General features: G+C 43.8%; 1 pseudogene; it reads right to left on the bottom strand.

The window, feature by feature from the left end:
* Window positions 1–344: 344 nt before the first annotated feature.
* The window catches only part of LOC136829331 (uncharacterized), a 40,910-nt pseudogene continuing 16,720 nt past the window's right edge, over window positions 345–24,534 (bottom strand).

The raw sequence follows: 24,534 nt of genomic DNA, 5'->3' as shown, positions 1-24,534 counted from the left end.
AACCCCCTACGGGGGATATGGATGGAGGGCTAGTGAACTCATATTTTGACAGCCAAACCAACTGGAGGCACTAAAGGAACACCATCCTTATGAAAGCCCCAAACAAGGAATCTTCAGAGATAGCACTTCTTTCACTGCGATTCCTTCATCAGAGCTATGCTAGCTGAAGCAACCATCAGAGTGAGAATCTCACTATTACAGAATAATATACAATACCCAGTGCCATGAATTGTAGTTGTACAACCAAGGCAGACAACAAAACTAAAAACTACCTGTTTGAGAAAAAGTATGCGCCTACATACCCATTTCTGACTTTATGGCAGGTTTATCAATACAAATTACACAAAAAGTAAAAGTTATAATAGACAAAATAATATAATGTAATCAATAAAATGTACAATCTCGAACAAATTCTCTTATTTACATGACATTTGTTACCCCATAGTTCTCGCTCTCCTCTGTATCACTGGTTTATGGTACTTAATTTGCAATGTTTCATTTACATTGAGTTTGTGACTTTAATATTAATCCTTGCAGCCATAAAGAAGTTCCAACCACTAGTGCTAGTGCTAACTGATTCTGTGAGGATTGTCACTGCTTGAGCCTAATAACCCACATTGAACTTCCATAAATTCAGGAAACTTCTTGTAATCTGGGCATGATGCCTTGCTGGTCTTGAAAGTTGTGAGAATCCTACAGACAATAAAAGCAAGGTACTGCTTTATGGAAAGGAAGAGTTATGGGTTCAGGTGCACTGGAGTCCTGGCAAGAGAATCAGTTGAAAAATGAAAGGTGAAATGCATGGACTTTAATTTAGAAAGCATGAGATGAGGAGGGAAGTTAGAATTGCAGTTCTTGAAAATGTGGTGGGTAAATGATCATACATTTTGTTCATTAGATGAAAACAGAACATCTGATTTCTTATTTTTACAGGAAACCTAATTTCTTCTAGCTAAAGTGGTAGAGAAATTCCTAACATATGAAAAAAGTAGGGGTAGAGGTTAGGAATGACTTTATGCACCTTGTATCTTAGTCAGATGGCTGAGGAGCAGGAATATCAAGCCACGGATTTGAAGGAAAGAGTTATGGCACAAACGGGACATCTACCCAAATAATTCAGGTTAAAACCTTACCAACATTAAGAGCCATGAGCACAGGGTTTCACAAAAAGAAAAATCTTTTTAAAATAATTCTGCAATGAACTCTCACAATATCAGAGTTGGTGTGTGAAGGGAATTGGTGAGGGACAGAAGAAGAATGACGTAACAGAAATGACTGATCCAAAGATTCAAGAGGGAAGAAATTTTATATTTGAGGGTCCTAAGGTGAACAATGAAGTCATCAATAAACCCTTACGAGTCCTTTCTATCATCTTGTGCCTTGGCTACGATAATGAGAAGACAGTAAAAACCAGCACTATTATTTGAATGTAAACTGCAATAGATCGAATGCACCTTTATAACTTGATCTCATGACACCAACATTTATAGCAGGTCTTGGGAAGCATGGAACTCATTCCTTATAAACAATGCCATTTCTGTTGACCTTGCAATGGCATCACATATAAGAACTAGTTCCTTGAAACATGGGAAATAAGGCGCTGAACTGAGGTCTTCATTTTAGATATCAAAGTTTCTGTACATAATAAAATATGTTTGGTGGAATATGAATACACTGAAGTTACTAGACAAGCTATGAAGAACAATGTAATAGAGATGGTGGTTTTTCTACAAGATAAAAAAACAACTAATAGAAGGTGAGTTCCATCAAAAAGATATGAAAACATTAAAAACATCCTAAGACAAAAAGTAGGAAAATTAAAGATCCATCTCTGAATGTGGCAAAAATAGACTGAGAGAACAAAACCTGTAACAAAAATTATATATAGGACAAAAGAGGGACATAAGGCCACATGTTCTCAAACCCCTGCAATGCAAATATGCATACCACCAAAAGTCTAACAGCAATTCAAAATGTACATTCCATGCATCAAGATACTATGTACAATGTATCAGCTGTGGTCAACACATCAAGCAAGATTAACTGAATGCTCATTCTGTCATATAGTGCTAAGATCAAGATTTTACAAGATAGCAAAAACTGAAACTGAAAGAGGCTTTCAGAGCCCTGTCCAAAAAAGACACACACACAGTTCAAAACGATCACTAAGAAAATCTTAGCACATAGCATCACTGCAGTCTATTCATGATTATAATGAAAATAAGTACCAAACCTAAGAATTCTGAACAAGAGCCTTAACCTGAAACATATGAGCATATCAAGTCCATATTACAATACAAGGAATTCATGTAACCTCAAAAAATTGAAGAAGTGAACATGAAAAAAAATGAAATATCCAATAAAGTGACCCTTGATAGGGCTTCATACTACAAAAAAACAAAAACAAATTACTGACAAACCAGATATATAAGAGAGACCACAAACATATACCTAAAGGAAAATATGTGATAACTAACACCAGACTTATGAATGAAGAAAAGGCTCTTTTAGTTGCCAACAAATCAATCAGAAACAGAAATGAACATGACAAAAATAAGTGCAGATGGAAATTAAATGAATTCTATAACTGTTGTCCTCAAGGGAGGAATTTTTAGAGCGAGCACCCCTGAAGACGCGTGCCATGGGCTCCTTCCAGGTTGAACTGCTCCCAAATTCTATCATCGCAATCCTGGTTGCTGCCTAGTCAATCTTTATCATTAATGTGCTGATCTGGCACTGAAGACAAAAGCAATTCCAAAAGCTGGATAACCATAGCTCTCCTCTATTAAAGAATGAAATCAAATGGAAAGTCTGTCCAAAACCAAAACCTCTTCCTGAAGACGATGTTGTCCAACAAAAATCTGAAATATGAGGATCAAAGGCCTGTGAAGAAATAATTCTCTAGACTCAGCAGATATCTTTCATCTGACCAGCTTCCCCATACATACAAGTGTTAAGCATCCCATGGCCAACTATTACCAAATAAATTTCCAAGGTATGGCATTCTGAAATGGCAAAGTCAAGAACAAGAGGTGGAAGGTTTGAGGTGCGGGATCATGTGACAGGTCAGCCATAACTAAAGGATGTTAAAAAAATTGAAGTAGAAAAATTGGTATTATGCAAAACATCATTAGTCTCCAGTCTGGGAGAGAGAAATGAAGGTCTCAGCTTGTCAAAGCCTCCACTAGTACTCTGCCTGACATCCTATGTCAGCATCAGTTACGATAATGAAAACTGTTTCAGTGAGCATAAGGTTGTGATGAAAGATCAGTGTTAAAGAAATCTTTTGTCTTGACATGTAACTTGGGTTCAGTTGCTACAACCATCCTCTACAGCTTCAGATGCTTTTCCAGAGTGAAAACACCATCTCCAACTCAGCACCTCACTAAAATTAAGTCTCATCTTGCTTGGTCATAAAAAACTTTGGAACACAAAGGTTTTGTGATCTTAGACAAAGGAGAGAAGTTTACTAGCTCTTCCCAAGTTGAGTTTGTGGCATCATAATCTCCTTACAACAATATCCTCAAGAAGAGGAAGAAAATGGAAAGTGGGCCATACAATTTTCCCTTAAAGCTCACTTCTCACTCTGCTAGCAGAGTGCTGGTTTAAAGAAAGTTATTTTGAGAGTTGCTGTCACTTTTGGTCAGGGCACATTAACTAACTATAGTTGTGGTTCAGTCTCCCAAAATAGCTAAGTTCCTTATCCTAGATATCAGATTTTAATACATTTTTAAGTAAAAGTAGTCAGACATTTTGAATTTTATAAATTATAATAATTTTGTAATAATAAAAGAATTTACAAGTAACAATTACTGTACTCATAAAGAATAAATAATATTTAACCATGTTGATTAATCATTCTGCCAATTAGATTCACTGTCAAGTAAATTCTGAGGATTTCAGTAAGCCACTTAACAACAAACGTATTGAGGAGCATGTGTGTTTCATGAGCTCAGAAGTATGATGGAAGGCTCCACATTGCTGAAGCCCTAATAAAATTGCCATTCAATTTCAATTTTTGGAGACTATCTTTGGTCATTAACCCACAAACCTATGATCCAAAATACTAAAAACAGAAAAGCTTTGTTAACAACAAAAGATTTTCCACAACATTACACTAATCAGTTTTCTAACTGATAATGTTCTTTAAAATATAATCACGCTGGCGGATGAGAGAGCAATCTTCAAGAGCTTTCAAGAGCACTGATATAGAAGTACCTTCACGTGTCTTGAAATGCTCCTCCAGCATCTGTAAAGAGAAATAGATTAGAAATGGATAGGCCTGTACAGGTACACAATCCTTTATCCGAAATCCATGGGGCCAGATGTTTGGTTTTTGGAATTTTTCAGATGTCGGAACAGCGGGGCCAGGAGCATAATCAAACATCACTACAGTAAACCCTCCATATTCGCAGGGGATGCCTAACCTCCACCCCCGAATAGCTAAAACCCACAAATACTTAGAACCCTTCTAAAAATGCTTAGAACTGCCCATTTTGATAGTTCACTAAAACCTGCGAATACTTAGAACCCTTCTAAAAACACTTAGAACTGCCCATTTTGATAGTTCAAACACACAAAAAAAAAACTAAAAATGCTTATACAGGTATTATCCTACTTATGATGGGGTTAGGTTCCAAAAAAACCATCACTTGTTGGAAAAACTTATCTCAAATATAGCCTAACCTACACTAGGGTATTCAGTACCATGTATACATATATGGTAGCCTAGCCTACACTATAAAGTATACTCTATACATACACGGAGGTTCATGTAGAGTTACATGATAATACAAGGAGAAATTGAATAACAAACAAGAATTATCTTAGCCTAAACTGTGGTATATCTTATACATATAAGGTAGCCTAGCCTACATTATACTGTACTCAATATTTGCATATTGTATTATACAAACATCAACATAACGAATATGTATCTTTTCCATGGATCTTTTAAAATGTTATACCTCAATTGCTTTTGTATTAAAAACTGCCATCATAGCGATCAATGTTTTGGTTTGGAAATCAATTACACAGTAAGTTTATTTTGCCGTACTTAACCAAGTTCAGAGCGCTTTTCTTGCTTCTAGTCAGCGTAATTGAATCTTTAGATACTTTATTTATTTTATATGGGGCAAGGTTATTTTTCGTTATACGAAGTGTTTTTAAGTCGAAATATAACTTAAATACGGCTCATTCGTGAGATAATTTAGCTATTTTCTTCTTTAATAGATGACGTTGGCCGTTTGGGGGAGTTTGTTTTGCGTAAAAAAAAATCAAGGTTCCGATCGCTATTTTCTCTTGAATTCATCATAATATGAGCTTTACGTATTTATCGTTCATTGGCGTAAAAATAGCAGTAATGTGTTCTTTCATGCCCAGTAGTTTTGATTAAAATACTTTCTCTCCAATTTTAATTATGGTTGAGTTTCATCCATGTTGCCGATGTACGATAATTTATAGTATAGTCATCAGCAGCTTGAACATTGTTTTCTCAGCTTCAGCTACAACTTGCAGCTTAAATTTAGCAGTACAGCATATTTCCTTGCCAATCTTTTATCCACATCGAATAAGGGTATAATGTAAACATATATCAGCCCTATTCTAATTAACATCATTTGTACTATAACTATGGTAATTGTTTATTACCGTACGATGGTTGGAATACAAGCAAAATGGCTGTTGTTATTTGATTCGGTGATAAGCAAAACAACAGCTTCTTGTTCAGTTATTTAAGGCTGTATGCATTTACGCCAAAGCATAACGTTACTAACAATACTTTTATCATTCTCTTTTACTTTTTTAACTAGAAGATGGGATAAAGATATGGAGGAAAAGAAGTTGGTCTATTGCAATTTGGTCTCTCGCTGCCTGATTGTACGCTGCTGCCTGTGCCCGCATAAAATTTAAAAATATTTTATAAATATTGTCGTATCAGTATTAATTGCTTACCCCATTGCAAAATCGAATTATTATAAGGCGAATTATCATAACTCGAGCACTACCTGAGTATTTTTAAATGTTTTATCACAAAAAGTGCATTTAGCCGTAATTAGTGAATTTTTCTCAGTGAAAAATACCGTGAATGGGCAAATTTTCAGCGAATAATGCATATATATGTTCCATAGAGAAATCCGCATATAAGTGAGTCCGCAAATCGTGAGACCACGAGTATGGGGGGGTTACTATACCGCAGCAAAAATCACAATTTTTGAAAGCAAATTATATTTTTCCTAACTATACAAACCTGAGGTCCTTTACATTAGGAATTACTTTCAGCGGAGCTGGAAATGGCCGTTGAACTTTCGAACAAGGTAGTTAGGCAATTAACTACCGTCAGGGAGGCGGGCGTACCGCCTGCCTGTATGTAAACATTCCAATTTGCCTTTTGATATACAAACCGTCAGTCCTTTACATTAGGAAGACTCACTGGTTGAAGGGGGGAATCTGAGTGAGTCTCTATGAACTGACTAGAGTTCACTGCACCTTGTGTTCCCTTCCTGCTCGATAGAGCGAGGAAGGGAAAACTGCCTCTGACAAAATGATTGGGTTGTAAGAAACGAGAGATCAATTGTCAGACTTCTGGGTCCCTTTGCATGAAAGAGGAAGCGTCAGTTCATGCAAAGCAGGTTAGGAAGAACTTTAAAGTAGGTGACATTAAGGCAATCTCAAGCATTGGGTGTGTCTTATTGTCATGGACTCTTTTCCCTGCCCCTTGCAAAGGGAAGGAGTGGGGTTGCTTCTATAATCCTGAACGGAAACAGAACAGAAGCTCTAGTTGAGTGCTTACTTGCATCAACCACCAGATCCAGCATGTAACGGCATGTCCGCTCCCTGCCCTTAGGAAGAGAGGCCAGTCACTCCACATTCATTCTCCTAATCACTACCATACATCTTAGGTGAGACACAACCTGTCCTGTTAGAGGAGCTGAGTAAGCTACGCAACTTGTTGAGCAGCCACCACACGACCCAAGGAAAAAGTGTCCAAGGGCTTGTGTGCAACATCACAAAGGTAGAAGGAAGTAAAGGTAGTCTGTTGGGACCACACGCCTGCCTTCAAAACCTGTGGGACCGACAGGTTCTTCAGGATTGCGAGGGACGCACTAATGCTATGGACTTCATGAGCTCTTGGACGAAGAGTACCAGAGTCGTCTTCTCCAGCAGCAGAATACGCTCTCCTTATTGTTTCATGAAGCCAGAAAGAGATTGTGGCGGAATTCAAAACCACAAAAACAACACACAACACAGATACATAGAACACACACAACACTCACCCTGATCCTCGGTTGCTGGGAGATAGATTAAGGGTCCACGGTCGCCAACACAGCACACAAAACCACACAAACAACACTGAAAGCAGATTCTCAACAGAAAAGGAAGAGACACATGCACCGACAACAACGGCATGTGACAGGAAAAACACGACTCACGAAACATACAATAACCGGTATCCAAAAACTCAGATGAACTGAACTGACCACTTTCACGATTGAACCTCAACTCAATACTGAACTACTGACAGACAGACAGACAGCGCCGTAAACAAACTCCAACTAACGACCCTCATCCCTCTTCCAACAACCGAAACACTCACTAACGACAATTACACTCGCTCGCTCTCTCTCTCTCTCTCACACAAAACGTTGGGAAATGCTAAATAAAAATTCATTCTTCCCTCGATAATTCTCTCCCCTTTAGCATTTCCCAACCAACACTTTTCACACTGCATTCAAACTGCCTTACGCAACACCCACAGATGCTCACTAGCAGGTCCTTTAGAACGCGTTCGCGGGCACGCAATCATTCTCTCAGACTCGCTCTCTCTTCCAGCAACATTCAGATTTACATTTTCTCCTCCATTCTCTCTCAGATTCACGCTATCTTCTTCACTATTACCACTCTCAATTTCATCTATACCCTCTAACTCGTTCCCAAATACCTCCCCGAATTCTTCAACTAACCCATCCCATTCGCTCATTGACCTTTCCAATTCTTGCAACGATTCATTCATGCTTTTAATCACTCGTATATTACTGTTACGCTCTCTTACTCTTACACTTTCGCTCACCTCCAACCGTTCACTCACCCCACACATTCAGTCAACTCAGTTATATCAAACCCATATATGCCATACGTTCTATTCATACCATCCCATTCATCCGTATTACACGCTTTATCACTCATTTTCACTTTGGCACTCACACCCCTATCACACAACTTACGATCATTCCGTTCACTCACGTTCTTCCCTTTCTTACGTTTCCTACCATACTCTATCAAAACAAATTGCTGATCCTCCATACACAAGCTCTCATGCATACTTGGGTCACCCACATTCAATTTCAACCATTTATACACCCCATTCTCTCTCACATATTCCAGTACATCCTTCCATCTACGCAATTGGTTATGATGCGCTCGTATTTCTCTCACACTACCATCTACACATATTTCCCCTACAACATAACTAAGCCCACTGGGACCAACTTCCAACACTTCATATGGACCCTCAAATTTTTCACGCACTTTATTTACATTCAACCGCCCTTTCTCGATTACTTCTTTCAACACTTTCTCGCCCACCTTGTAACTTTCAAACCTCTCATGTGCCTTCTTCCATACCTCCCTATCATTCTCAGATATACCCAATCTCGGTCTCACTATCTTTTCAAAATTTAACACATATTTACACAGAGACATACCAATACCCTTATGCACGGTGGCGTTGTATACCCACAACGCTCGCCCAACAATTACATCCCAATCATTATCACATTCACTCATCATACTTAATATCTCCGTCAACGTTCTCACCGTTCGTTCCGCCTATCCATTCGCACTGGGCATATATGGCGTAGAGTACACATGCTCTATGCCCCAATCACGCAACATTTGCTCAAACTCCCATCCAACAAATTCAGGCCCATTGTCACTCAACATTCGCGTTGGCTTGCACACACACATTGGCAATATCACTTGACCCACCATTCTCGCTACAGTCTCACTCTTTTTGTTCCGAATCGCTACTGCATATGCAAACTTACTCAAATGTTCTACCATTACAACCATTCCCACATGTCCTCTAGCAGTCACAGGCAACGACACACAATCAATCACAACCATCTCAAATAACTCTTTCATCTGCAATCGCAACACAGGTGGATTCGCATGCACACTTTGATACTTACCCTTCTGACAGTCCGCACACGTAATCGCTACATCCGCACAAATTTTATTCAATCCAGGCACATATAATCTCTCTCTCATACATTCCCATAATTTATTTTTCCCCAGATGCCCAAACCTATCATGCACTAATAAACACATACCCACGGCTGCATCTTCAGAAAACACTGGGACATACACTTCCCCATCCCACATTCCTTCCTGATGCAAAAATAAACTATACCTTTACATACAACAAATCTCTTAGCACTTCGCTTATACACTTCTAACTCAGACGGCCAACTTCCTACTCTTACACCCTCTAACACACATTATCTTAACATACTTATTCTCATGCACTGATTTTGCATCTGCTTAATTTCCTCTTCACTCAACAAATCATTTTCACTCCTTGCAATATCTACCATACCTACAAAACTAGTTTTAGACACATCCCCTCCTTTAACCTTCATTATTTCCCTGCCGCCCTTTCCTAAAATTCCCCTCCCGACATCCACACTTATATCATGCATTCTCATAAAATCAATTCCTAATAAAAAACATGTTGGCATATCATTCTCATCCATGACTACAAAATTATGTATTATTTCAAATCCCCCTAACTGAATTTTTAATTGTACCTCCTCCCATACTAACACACTCCCTTGTCCCAAACCATGTATCCTTACACTCGTTGATTTTCTTTTTACATCCCAATCGCACCTTTCCAATTCACTCACTACTGTACTACTCACTAACGACACTTGTGCTCCCATATCTACCAAACTACAATATTCACTCTGATTCACCACTACATTCGTTACTAATTTACCTTTCGCTTCATGCATACACGCTCTCACGGCTACATTCACCTGCTTAGCTTCCTCACAACCATCCTCATCGCATTCATTTTCAACGATATCCTCAACCGTACCCCTTATTCCCTCATTTTCCTCACAATCACCTTTCTTAACCAGCCAGCTACAATTATCCTTATGCAACAACCCCTCACGTACATGCATCACACGCACCGCTTGCATCCTGGAGGATCCACCCATTTGAACCCCCTTCACACTCAGTTTCCCGAATTCGCTGTCACAGTCACCCTCTTTCGTCTACATACACTTGATACATGCCCTTCCATTCCACATTCGACACACTTCGCTCTCGGTTCTGAACACATTCTCGCATAATGCCCATTCTTACCACAGTTGCCACATATTGCATTCACTCGGGTACCCCTACAACCATTAGCAATATGACCCACCTGTCCGCACCTGTAGCATTTAACCCCTATCTTTCAGTACACTCACTTACCAAATGTCCCGATTGCCCACACCGAAACACGCTCCTAAAGCCCACCTACACTCATTCTTTGTATGTCCTTCCTTTCCACATCTAAAACACTTCGCTCGACTTCCACTCACCGACCTTCCCCTTTGTACACTACTATCCCTAACCCGTCCAACCTGTTGTTCCCTTACAAACCCACCATTCATCCTCACTGGCACCTCCACATTACTTGCTCTTACACTCCTATCTATTACACTATCTGCCATTCTCATTGGGCCCTCAACACTGCATCCCTAAAGCTTCCAAACTCTGGCACTCTCTCATCTACCCCAGCCCTTACACTCACACTTCTGCTCTCTTTATAACCCTGTCAAGCTCATAATCTTCTACAATTTCCAAAATTTCTCCCCAAGTCAACCTTTCACTCGTCCATCTTTTCTTCTCCTTCCGCTTCAAGTTCACAAATTCTCTCACTCCATCTGGCACTGTCTCTAACAACTTTCGTACTAACTCCTTACATTCATCTATCCCATCATCCCCAAACTTCTTCCTCGCCAATGTCTCCAGCCTACAAGCATACAGTGACAAGGTTTCCCCAGCTTTCATTCTTGCCTCATCAAATCCATTCTTCCTCTTATACTTAACACTCGCTTTCATACGCCTCGCTTGCTCAACTAGTCTAGCTTTCACCTTGTCATACTCAACATCTCCCACACTCATAATAACCCTATACATATCAGCAAAAACCCAGTCAAATATTCTCCTAATTCTCGTGCCCACACTCTCTTACTCTCCCCATACTTATCCTGACAAAACCTTTCATACTCCCTAAAGAAATCATGCACATCCCTATCATACTCATTATACCTTCACACCATCCCTCACATTATACTTCTTTCTCACTTTCACTGGGGTACTACTTTCACTCTGTCCTTTCATACCCTCTTCCAAATACAAAGAGTCCACTTCAGCACTTACATTCATCTTATTCATTACATTCTTCTTTCCCTTCTTTTTATCCACTTTTATCCATTCACCTCCATCCACCTCACTATCACTACTATCTTTACCCTCTCCTTCTTTCCTGCCTTTCCCACTTCCTTACCCTTCTTACCAGTTTTCTTTCCTTTTCCCTTCTTCCTTTTTCTTCCCCTGACTTATCCTTACTTTCCTCTGTTCCTTCCCTTGCTTTTCATTCCCTTTTCCTTACCCTGCCTTTCATTCTCTCGTTTCTTACTTCCTATTCCCACATCACTTTCATCACTCACGCTTCCACTCACTTCTTCCTTCTTTTCTTTCTCTCTTGCCCCTTCACACGTTCCAGAGGACCTGCCTCCAACAGCCCCTTCTCCAAAAACACCCTTGAACATACCTTTCACCATTTCTTCCACACCTTTCATCATTCCTCCAACTTTTATCCACCCTCTCTTCCATTCTCTCTTCTGACTCTTTCATCTCCCCTTTCATTTCCTCTTTCGCTCCTTTTACCAATGATCCCATCTCTTCCAACTGAAGCCTCAATCTCTCATTCTCACTCTTTAACCATGCATTCTCCTCTCTCAACCTCACCAGTTCCTCTTCCATCCTTTCCTCCAGTCACACTACCTGCCACCAATCTTAATTGCAACTGCAACACCAGTTGCCCCACGTTGGGTGCCAAATATAATGTGGCAGAATTCAAAACCACAAAAACAACACATAACACAGATACATAGAACACACACAACACTCACCCTGATCCTCGGTTGCTGGGAGATAGATTAAGGGTCCACGGTCGCCAACACAGCACACAAAACCACACAAACAACACTGAAAGCAGACTCTCAACAGAAAAGGAAGAGAAAGAGACACATGCACCGACAACAACGGCATGTGACAGAAAAAACACACGACTCACGAAACATACAATAACCGGTATCCAAAAACTCAGATGAACTGAACTGACCACTTTCACGATTGAACCTCAACTCAATACTGAACTACTGACAGACAGACAGACAGCAAACTCAAACAAACTCCAACTAACGACCTCATCCTCTTCCAACAACTGAAACACTCACTCTAGCTCTCAATTACTCTCTCTCTCTCTCTCTCTCTCACACACAAAACGTTGGGAAATGCTAAATAAAAATTCATTCATCCTCTATAAGATCGTGTCCTTAGACACTTCTTTTTGGTTGAACCAGTACTAACGAAGAGTTGTTGACACTCAGGCCGGAGGCGGCGAGTCCTCTTCAGACTGCGCCGCAGCACTCTAACAGGACACAGTAGCATCTCTTCTAAATCATTACCAACAAAGTCCTCTAGGGAGGGGATTGTGAAAGACTCGAACTGAGTGTCAGGGACCAAAGGATTCTGAGTCTTACCATGAAATCCGGGACGAAATCGAGCGTAACTGATCCCCATCCCCTCGAGTGTTTAACATCAAAGGAAAGTCCATGAAGTTTGCCAACTCTCGTCACCGATGCCAGGGCCAGCAAGAAGACGGTCTTGAGGGTCAGATCGCTGTCTGAAGACTCCCGTAAAGGCTCGTACAGTGCATGAGTCAGGCTCCTTAGAACGAGAGTCACATCCCACGCAGGGGGCCTAAGATTCCCGGGTGGGTAAGACCTTTCGACGCTTCTCATCAGTAGGGAAATCTCAAAGGACGAGGAAATAGCTACACCCTTCAGCTGCAAGACTAGGCTGAGTGCGGCCTGGTAGCCTAAATTTACAGCTGAAATGGAGAGAAGCTTCTCTCGGCAAAGAAAGATGAGGAAGTCCATGACCTGCTGAACAGTAGCTCCGACCAGAGAGATACCCTGTCCACAACACCAACCACAGAAGACGGACCACTTTCCCTGGTATACTGCTGCGGAGGAATAGTCTGAAGTATCTGGCCATCTCTGTTGCTGCGTGACACAAAAAGCCTCTCGCTCACATGAGATGGTGGAAAACCTCCAGCCGTGAAGACACAGGGACTGCACTGCCAGGTGATACTGCTCTATGTGGGGTTGGCACAGCAGGTTGGGCCAGGGAGGATCTCTCTCGGTGCCTCGGAAAGGAGGGCTAGCAGGTTGGTGGTGCCACCATAATCATTCTGAGATTCGGAGTGATCATCACCTGGTTGATCACTCTGCGAATCGGACAGAATGGAGGAAAGGTGTAAACGTCAAGGTTGTCTCACAGGTGTTGTAACGTGTCCTCCGCAGTGGGCCATGGGTCCCGCATGACTGAGCTGAAGACCTGAAGTTTTCTGTTGTGCCAGGTGGCAAACAGATCGATGACTGTACGCCCCCACAGACCGAACAGCTTTTCCGCGACTTCCAGGTAAAGGGACCATTCTGTTCCGATCACATGATTTTGGTGGCTGAGCTTGTCTGCCATGACATTTCTCTGCCTGCCTGGCTGACAGCTCTACCGAGTGAGCCAGCACCCACTTATGCACCTGCATCGTCAACTGGTGGAGCGGGAGGGATACTAGACCCCCCTTGCTTGTTGACTTAAGCCACTACCGTGGTATTGTCGCTCATCAGTACCACGGAGTGTCCCATCACTCGATCCCTGAATTCTTGGAGAGCCAGGGAGGCTGCCTTGAGTTCCAGGATGTTGATGTGAAAGTGCTTGTCGTCTCAATGCCACACTCCCAAAGTCAGCAACTCCTTCATGGGTGCAGCCCATCCCTCGGTTGATGCGTCCGAGAACAGAAGCATGTCCGGTGGGGGAGTATGTGGGGATACTCCTATAAGAGGTTCCTGTTGTCCATCCACCAGTTGTCCTCTCTCACCTCCTCGGAAAGAGGGATGAGAAAGGACTGGGGGTCTCGGGACTAGGACCAATACTCCTCTAGTCTCCATTGTAGAGACCGCAGGTGAAGACGCCCATGAGGGACCAGCTTCTCCAGTGATGACAAGTGACCGATGGCGACTTGCCATTGCCGAGCTGGCTGTGTTGAGACAGGAACAGTTGTGCCGCCTTCCTGAACTTGCTGATACGAGAGTCTCCATCGTGAACGGAGTCTGGCGAACGAATCGGTTCAGGGGAGAGAGGTCTATGACCTGTCTCCAACCCCCCGTGGCTTTCTCTATGAGAAAGATTCGGCTGCTAAAGCCTGGGGACGGATCTGACACGACTTCCCAAGCACCCTTGCTCAGCATGGCTTGCACTTCTTGCATTAGTGCTATCTCCTTTGACGTAGGTGCGGAGAAGGACTGGAGTGTGGGTGAGGGGTGGCCGAGACTTGAAGGGTAGTAGAGATCCCTCCTGAAGGACATCCACTATCCAGGTCTCGGCTCCGTATCTCTGCCATGTTGCCCAATGGCATGACAGGCAACACCCCACCTTCGGCAGCATTTGGGGGGGAATGCCGCCACTAGCATTTCCCCTTCTTCTTCCCTTGCCCCCTTTACCAGATTGGAAAGTGGGCTGAAAGGGGCAAGAAGACACCCCCCTTTCCAGAGGAAGAAGAAGGCTGCATGTTCCCATGGGATCCCTTCAAAGACTGAGACTTCTTAGGGGCCGAGGAAGAGCTAGCCTGACCCAAAGGCCTGGCCGCAGTGGAATGCAAAGACCCGGAGGCCTTGGCCACTGCCTGGTGAACGCTGTCATCGGCCCAACGCTTGTCCACTGCAGCCTCCACCAACTCTCTGGGGAAGAGAGAGGCAGAACCCAGCAACGGTCAGTTCCGCAGGGTCATTGCCGACTCGGGTCCCACGGATCTGGCAAAGTGGGAAAGAACGGCATCTCTCCACTTCAGGACCAGGTTGGCCCACAGGTTTACTGTTTGGTGGGTGAGGTAGGAGATGGCTCTACCTCCAGAATGGCACAGTCTCTTGGAAGTGGAGTCTTTCCCAAGTATGATAGCGCCTGAGTTAGCAGCCACTTTGGATATTGTGAATGACCACAGATCCCACCAGGAGACTGCCTGGAAAGCTGCCATGGCGATGGCTTCCAGGGTTGCTGCAACGAGAGACCTGGGCCTAGACAAACCAGGTCCAGGTCAACCTGCTTAGGCAGCAATGCCCTCTCCAAGGGCATATAGAAGTGCTTCTGTCGAGGCAGAGGAGGGGGAAGCAGTTTATTCGAGCGGTTTGATCGCAGGGAATTGTCTTGCCCAGACACAAGACCATTCACTTGATCAAGGACCCCCTTTGCAAGTGTGGACCACGGCAGCCCCACCGAAACCTTGGGTCCCTTTTTTGGTCCCCAGAAGGATTCAAGGCATGAAGGACGATCCATAGATGAGGCCGTGGTCCCCTCCCCGAGGTCGTAGTGCTGACGAATCAGCTCAATCACCTCGGCAAAAGTCCTCTGTATCTCGGGGGTGTCCGTGTCCTGGGGAAGAGGACCCTCGAGTCCTTCCAGGGTGCGGTCCTCCTGATCTACTCTCCCCGCAGGAGGGAGAACCTCGGCAGACCCCTGTGATCCTTCCTGGACCACGTGGGCGTACGATCTGGTTGATCTGAGAATGGAACCAGGAATGTATGCCCGGAGGTAGAACTCTGGGGAGACGACTTGCTGGAGTTCTTCCTGTCCGACTCGCGCCCACTGGGAGGAGCCCAGGAGGTTGAGGGAACAGGTGAGGAGGATCGAGCGGCCCCGCTGGTCTTGCTGGCAGAACCAGCAGGAGCAGCAGGCTGGGAGCGGTCACCAACCCACGGTGGTACTGGTAACCTGGGTCAAGGAGAACGCTTTTGCCTCCAGAGACCGGTGCACCTTCCCAGGAACCTTACTTGGCACTCAAAGAAGTGCTAGCAGGAATAGTCGGAGCACCTGCTTGCCCGGACTCTTTCTCCCATCCTGTGCCCAAGTCGATATGAAGAGAGGTTTCTTCGGTACCAGACGGGCACCCAGGTCTCCTTAGACACCCAAGTACTCGGTGCAGCTCGCGAACGAGTGTCCAACACAGACCTGGCCTTAGAAGTGGGCTTCTTCGGCAGAGCGGCGGGAGCACAAACCGTGGTCTGCACGCTCTCTGCTTCTTATACAACTAACTCAGGGGTCAACAAATTGGTTCCCTGGCCTGTGGACCGGGAAGAGCAGACGAGATCCCACTGCCTTCCCTGTGAAAGGAGGCAGTCCCTTAGAAGTCACCAGCCAAAGAAGAAGAAGAGGTAGCAGACGACAAGGACGACAAAGACGAAGACGACAACACCTTCCTAAACCTCTTCTTTGACTTCTTCTTCGTCATCTTCTTCAGGATGGCAGTCAGGTCCCCCATCCAGGCGGGAGCAGCAGAGGACATAGGAACATCCAGGGGAGCCAGGAAAGTGGGTGCAACCCAGGTAGCAGAGACGTTGGTGCTCGGGCCAGCAGCTACTGGGGGAGGTGGAACAGAGCGGGAGCCAGGAAAGCCAGGAACTGGTGCATGGGTCGAGGGCATGGGTGGAGCATGAGTGGGAGCCAGGCTGGGCCGAGAGTCAGTACAACCAGGAGACAGAACAGGAGTCAGGAACGAGCATGGATCAGCAACAGTAGGAGCAGGTACTGAGATGTAAGGCACAGATGATGTGACCATTCTTGAGGGGCCAGGCAGAGATAACGGGGCCAGGAAGCCAGGAGGTACTGTAGTGGCACAGCATGGAACGTGGCAGGAGCGGCAGATACCTGGGTGCCCAGGTGCGAGGCCACCGTCACAGGCAGCTTGCTGAACGATGTCATGGTGACAGTTGACGGTGGACGTGATGGCTGAGTGGGTCGTCACCGGAGCGCCGGACAGATGTGATATCAGGCCCTCCAAGGACGGAACGCCAGGAGGACCCAGGCGCAGCCAGGTAGATGTGAGGTCAGATACCTGGTCACCGAGAGATGCCTTCACCTCCAAACCTGGAGAAAAAGTCAGGTCAAAAGTGGAAGCCTCTACTCATTCCAGGGGGAAAAAATTTACCAACAGAGCGAGGAGAGGCCCCAGAGAGGATGTCCAGATTGTCCGCTCCCCCATGGCCTTCCACACCTGACAAAATGAGTGAGGAAGGGGAGGGTAAGTCCTCACTCGAGGGAGAAGCAAAAAGAAGGGGAAGCTTGCCGGGAGGGAGAAACGATTCTGACTGCTTAGCCACCAAGGGAGTCGTCGGGGGCTTATAACCCTCAGACGATGTCTTGGTGGGTTTCCTTCAGTACTGTCTCCTCTCCTCAAACTTCGCCCACTGCTTGGCAGACCAGGAACAACACTCAGAGCACGGAGAATTGTGAGAACACACACGTCCTCTGCAGGTGGGGCAAAGGGCGTGTGGGTCCATATCTACACGTGAACAGAAGCTATTGCACTTCTTCCCTCCCACCCCAGGACATACATGCTGGAGGAAAGAGGGCTTATGGGGTTTGTCAACATTCATGATAATAGCAAAAGGAAAAAACAAGAAAGATCCCACCAGGAGAACAGCTCAACAGCGGTCAAGGCAGAGAGTGAGAAACATGTCTGCAGCACACGAAGGCTGAAAGCAAATTGGAATGTTTACATCCGGGCAGGCGGTACTCCCGCCTCCCGGACAGTAGTTACTGCCTAACCACCTTGTTCGAAAGTTCAACGGCCATTTCCAGCTACGCTGAGAGTAATTCCTAATGTAAAGGACTGATGATTTGAATATCATGTTGGAAGAAACATTTTTTCTTTTTTAAGTTTTTTTGTTGTAATTTATTCATTTTATTTTATTATTACTAATATTAATATATACAGGCAGTCCCCGGTTATCGGCGGGGGTCCTGTTCTGATGGTGTAATGATAACCGAAAATTAGCGATTTTTGGTGCCTTTTTGTCTATTTTAGGGCTTATTGGTGCTGAAAAATGCCGATTTTCAGTGCCTATGTTAGGTATGTATTGGCGCCAATACCCAATTATCAGCGCTGATAAGCGGAAATCGGCGATTTTCATCACTAGAAAGCCCTGTAAAAGCGTATCGCTGATAACCAAGCCCGCCAATAACGGGGGACTGCCTGTACTGTTAATCAAGATCATCAATAATAATATAGTGGAACAATTAAGACCGTATGTTCACTAACACATTATTTTCAACAAAAACATTCCATAAAATGCAAAAATATACGTGATCAAAATAATTGTAATTCAACTTCTGAATTTGGAGAGGGTTGTTCTTTATTGTCACTAACGTCATCATCAGTTTGCAGTCGTACATGTGAGGACGGTCTGGGAACAGGATTCACAGGTGATGACGCATCACTACGACACACTGTGTGGGGATTTTCATACCACTATATTAAAGTTAAAATAATTGTTAAATTCTTGTTTTCATGAAGAAATAATTATATAAGCAAATTATTGAGTAATTTTTGCCATCAGCAGTCAAATAATCACAGTCATGGCAACATTCAAACTTAGTGCCGTACACACAATTTGGGATCGAAATATGTCTATAAATAGAACATAAGTAGAGGGCTGTCACTGGCTAACAGATCTCCATGGTAACTAGCCAGCCAATCAGGCTTTAACTGTATTCTGTCTGAGAAAGAACATTTTGCTCACGTGAAGCTGACAATGATGTAAGTGTGTGTGTTTTGAATACAGTACATATAGTTTTTAATAGTGTATGTATCTTACTGATTACATGAAGAATAGAATGAATTCCTTCTCATTACTTTGAGTGCAAAATTGTTGGTTCAGAGATGCTTCCGCAACAAAAGAATTTTTTTTTTTGCTTCAGAAAATATTTACTAAAGCTGCGATGATATACCTTCAAAACAAATTCATCTCTTTAATCTTTCGAGGAATGTTAATCCATTTCTATCTCCCTGCTGGTCACACCTTTCATAGTCCATGCGACTGACAACAAAATTTGTTTGTTTTTTTTTGTCTTTCAAAGATGTATCACCTGTACTACACATCTTTTAAAACATCATGAACACACACTCAAATTAGCAGTATCTTTTCCTGAGAGAGAGAGAGAGAGAGAGAGAGAGAGAGAGAGAGAGAGAGAGAGAGAGAGAGAGAGAGAGAGAGAGAATTATTTAGGGTTCTAAGGCTTGGTAGATATACAATCATTTTATCATATCTCGGGATTTTTTGTTAATCATGGGATTTTCTAAGGTAAATTCTTTGGATTTCGTAAGAAAAATAATTTAAGCAGCAGCACACACCCAAATGACTCAGGTCAGCCATTAGCACGCCAAACCACCAGCCTTATGAATTGACATTTACTTTCAATAAAATGTTTTCGGTTTTTAGAGTTTTTTAGTTTTTAGAATTTCGGATAAAGGATTATGTACCTGTATTAGATTTCTGCTCATCTAAATACAACTTATATGTAATGCAATACTGCAATAAAAGTCATAGGCAGTTTTACAAAAATATAAATATATTACACTCCATGCAAAATTAATTCAGAAATACTTTCCCAACACATCAATCCATCAATAAAAATCATGATATTTCATAACCCAAAGCTCATTTTTCATTCAAACCCATCAACAGATCCCAGTTGCACCAACTTGTACTGATCAAGTTCCAGAAACTCTTGCTGTCCAGTCCTCCTATGACAACTGTTTTCACTTATAAAGAATGCACAGACGAATGTGTGCAGGGAGGAGGATGCTCTCATATGATTAACAAGTTATAAAAATCTGTTTTTTATACAAACTCATCTATTTACAAGAAATATTATACCACCAACTATCATTTCTTGTTGTGAGTCCAACTGGAGGTGTTCTTACTCTGGGAATGTCTTTGAAGCAACGTACTGAAAGGACATGGAACTGTAAATTGATGCCCTTGTATAGAAAAAAATGACATTTTTTATAATAAAATAGTTTTATATATACTTACCAAGTAATTACATTGCTATTAGTTCCTACTTTTTGCGGCAGCTTAGGTTTTAAAATTTCGTGGTAGCGCTCACATTGTTTCGGTGTAGGTAACAGACCCTGCCCACTTTAGGGGAAGAATAGGCACAAACGGCTCAGTTATTCAATTCGTTCATGCATAATGTCCATTAGAAGGGAGGTGGGAGGGCTTAGATTATGTAATTACTTGGCAAGTACATATGAAACTTTTATCATAAAAATGTAATTTTTATATAAGTAACTAACCATTTCTGAATCCCACAGAGAAAGGAGGTGGGATACAAGGACACTAACTACTCAAAAACACTCAGTAATGGAGATGAATTTGAAACAGATACAGGTATGCAGCCAGCATTGGACAATGCTTGTTGTAACCTTACCTGTTGAGAGAGCTACCGCAGATGGGTACTGCCTCTGGTCGGTGCTCATCATCAACCTGTAGCGGCGCAGCATTAAAGCTGAGAATCACCTCTACTTTAGTGGGTGCTTTGCCGCCAAGGATTACTCTGATGGCTGCCAAAGTGTTATACAAAAGAATATGCCCTTGACCTGGGTGCAGTACAAGAACAATTTTTTTGACTGAATATTGTTACCTACACCTTACATACAATACCAAACCCAATCAAAAGGAGATAATGACTGGTGGGTACTCCAGGCACATAGTATCCCCAGGCTCCCATAACTCGATCACCTAAAATCAAGACAAGGAGATAGAGTAAAAGGAGACATGCTCCTACCCTTCCTTCCCCAGTACCAAGCCAGCCATGGAGAACGGTCCTAATGTACTGCAGTTTTAATAAGTGGTTTCTACATTTTACACAAATAATGAGAGGCAGACAAAGATCTGCACTTCCAATATGTAGACTGAAGTATAGCCAACAGTGACAGATTGTGTTTAAAAGCCAGTGAAGTGCCTAAAGACAGAACTGAGCATGGATCTAGAGCCTTTAGCGGTTGAAGTCGCTGGTCCCTGAGAAGACTTCAGGAAGATTAAAAAATTGGCTATTTGAGCTAAAGTGGTCTCAGAAGACGAGATACTGTGTCTTCGGCACCAATCACGAAAAACTGACGCTGTGGAAGAAGTCTTGGGAAGTCCACTAAGAGGCTTAGAAGGTCCGGGACCCATTCCCTCCATGGCCAAAACAGGGCCACTAGTGTCACTGACGAGTTGCTGTGAGATTAAAACTTGTTGATGACTTCCCTCACCATACTGCCAGAGGATCCAGAACTAGCGAGCAATACAAGGGGAAGACGATGATTCTTCGACATCACAAACATATCTATCGACAGCTTCCCCCACTGTTTCCACAGGTCGGTGCACACCAGTGGATTAAGCGTCCACTCCATTGGTAGGACCTGTTTGTGTAGGAGCCATTCGTCGAGATACATGCATATGTTGATGCTCCTCAAATGTAGCCACTTTGATACTGGGGCAAGAACCCTGGTGAAGACCTGTGGGGCTGTTGAAAGACAGAAACAGGGGCTTGAAACTGTTAGATGCCCTGCCCTGGAACATGAATCCCAAGTACTTTCTGGATTCCGGGTGGACTGGAACGTGAAAGTATGTGTCCTCCATGTCTGTCGTAACCATCCAAACCCCTTGATGAATGGAGGACAGCACTGACTGATTGGTTTCTATGCTGAATTTTGTGGTCTTTACAAAAAAATTCTGAGCACTTAAGTCCAGGACAGGTCTCCATCCTCCTGATGACTTGGGTACGATGAAGAGGCGGTTGTAAAACCCCTTCGAGTTCACGTCTTTCACAACTTCTATAGCCCCCTTTTTTTTTGAGCAGAGAGGTAACCTCCTTTGACAGGGCCTAAAACCTCTGTGAGCCTAGGGACCAGGCTGTCAGTTGATGGGTGCCGGCACCAATGGGGGGGCTTTGCGTTGAATGGGATTGAGTACCCCTCTCTCAAAACTTCTATCACCAATGGTTCTGCACCCTTGACTTTCCACTTCCTCCAAAAATGGAGAAGTCTTGCTCCCATCGGCACACGGAGGACTGGATCCTCACTTGCTAGAAGAGGGTCTGGTAGATGGCTTAATGACAGTGCGCACTGCACGGGTCTTGGTACGTGGTCAGGACTGATACCCTGCTCTGCCGCCACGAAAGGCCGCTGCTGCAAAGGAGAGGCCACCCTTCCACTAATGGGTGCCACAGGTGTCCGAATCAGCTGCTTTGAGCGTTTAGTGGACTGCGTTAACAAGTCCTGGGTAGTCTTCTTCTGAACCTCCGAAGCTACATGCCCCAGAGTAGCCCAGGGAAACAGACTATCTTGGTCCAATGGGGCAAAGAGCAGAAACGATTTCTGAGGAGTGACTCCTTTAGTGACAAACACCCCAGCTCTCTTCTTCAATAAGCCCTAAGGCAAAGAGAGCAGACAATCCTTGCGATTCATCACAAACTGCCTTGTCCGCACAAGATACAGCTCCTAACCAGTTTTCAGTAAAATTGTTTGGTAGAGCAGTGCAATCTTCAATCTTCTTTGTCAAAGCTCCCACTGTCCAAACAAGGAAGCTGAATATTTCAGACTTTGAACAAGTCTTTCACTAAATGATCCAACTCCGTTGACGAAAAGCCTGTCTTGGCCAAAGGACAAGATCGAAGAAGCTAAGTCCTTTTGTTCTTGCACTGTAGTTGAAGGCTTCTTTAAAAGGCTCAAGATGTTATTGAGACGATGATGAATTGGTTCCAGAGAGGAGTCTTGCGCCACTGGAATCAGAAGCAGTGGTATGAGATGTTAAACGCTTGTCAGGATGTGGCGCCAAATGAGGCAATGAGTGCGGCAACTGAGTCTGGCGAGACTTCACAGGAGACGTATGACAATCAGGCACCAAATGATGGTAGAAGAGCTCGGCCTGGACAGTGTGCTCATCTCCAATCGGGTGCTCAAAATCCAGTGGCCCAACATATATCACTGGGTGTTTGAATGCTAGCAAATGCTCGAAACACATGGTAGTATCAACAACTGGCCGCCTGACACCAGCTGAATGTCTGGCTACAGACGAGCGATCAACCGCAATGCTGTCTGCCCTCACTGTGCTCTCAGCCAGCACTGAACGCACCCCTATCAGGCGCTTGGCTGACAGTGACTGATTAGTGCTCTTCTTAGACGAGCACTGTGGTAAAAATAACTCGAGAGACTTTGGGGTGTCTTCTTGGTCCCAGAAGCTACAAAAAGGTTCAGGACTCCAAACCAGATCTCTGGAATGCTTACAAGGGAGCGGAGGAATGCATTCAGGAACTGGCAACACCTTTTCAGTGGTCTGGAAACATCGGAAAAGCACCGACTGCGCCTCCTGCCCATGCTGGAATCAGAACCACTCGATGATAAAGCATGCACATATACTTGGACGCCTTTCCAATGGCCGTCCGGCGAGTCCTGGGAACAGTCAATAGGCTCAATTGAGGGGGCAACTACCCATGGGCAAACCACAGCGACCTCCCTTGACGTTAGGTTTGCCTCCTCTCAGGTTTAGGGGAGTTTGACAGGGACCTAGGTCTAGGAGTGTCGGCTGGACGCGAACGAAGGGGCAACTACCCATGGGCAAACCCCACCCACCTCCCTTTGACGTTCAATTTGCCTCCTCCCAGGTTTAGGCGAGTTTGACAGGGACCTAGGTCTAGGAGTGTCGGCAGGACGAGTAGCCACCTCCTCCACTGACACAACACTTTTTGCATTCAATTGATTCATCAAGATCTTAATGGAAGCGCCCAATTGGGTTATGGTATTTACCATAACGCTAAATTTCTTATCTACTCGGGCTTCAAGGCTGGCTAAGGCACTGGGTTCGGAAGGTAGGGAGCCAGGTAAAAGGGTTACAGGTAAAGATAGAGGACTTGGAATGGGGGAAAAAGCTGTCACAGGAGTTGAAAGGACATACACCTCTGAAGCCGTTATCTCTCTCTCTGTCTCTTTGAAGCCTCGCTAAATGAGAACTTAAAGTCTTCCATTTCCCCTGATCCCACCCCATAAACTCGTCACAGTTAATGTGAGGGGAACAATTTTGCCCCCTACAAGAGGTGCAGATAGTATGAGTGTCATACTTAGCAGATGTCAGTCTCATCTTGCAGCCTTTCAGTAACATATAATCAACCTTCTTAATTGATATTGCTCTGTATTTAACCTTCTAATAACTGAGGTGAGTACCACCACTACTATTATGACCCCACTGTCTAAATCAATAGAATTTTTGAAACATCCTTAATTAGGACTGCTTGTCGTCTCAGCAGGATAAAATGGTTGTTATTGTTCCTACCAAACCCACTTCCATCACTACGACCTCGGCAAAATACACC

Source organism: Macrobrachium rosenbergii, chromosome 4, assembly GCF_040412425.1.
Source record: "Macrobrachium rosenbergii isolate ZJJX-2024 chromosome 4, ASM4041242v1, whole genome shotgun sequence".
NCBI lineage: Eukaryota > Metazoa > Arthropoda > Malacostraca > Decapoda > Palaemonidae > Macrobrachium > Macrobrachium rosenbergii.
This window is presented reverse-complemented; position numbering and strand designations above follow the sequence as displayed.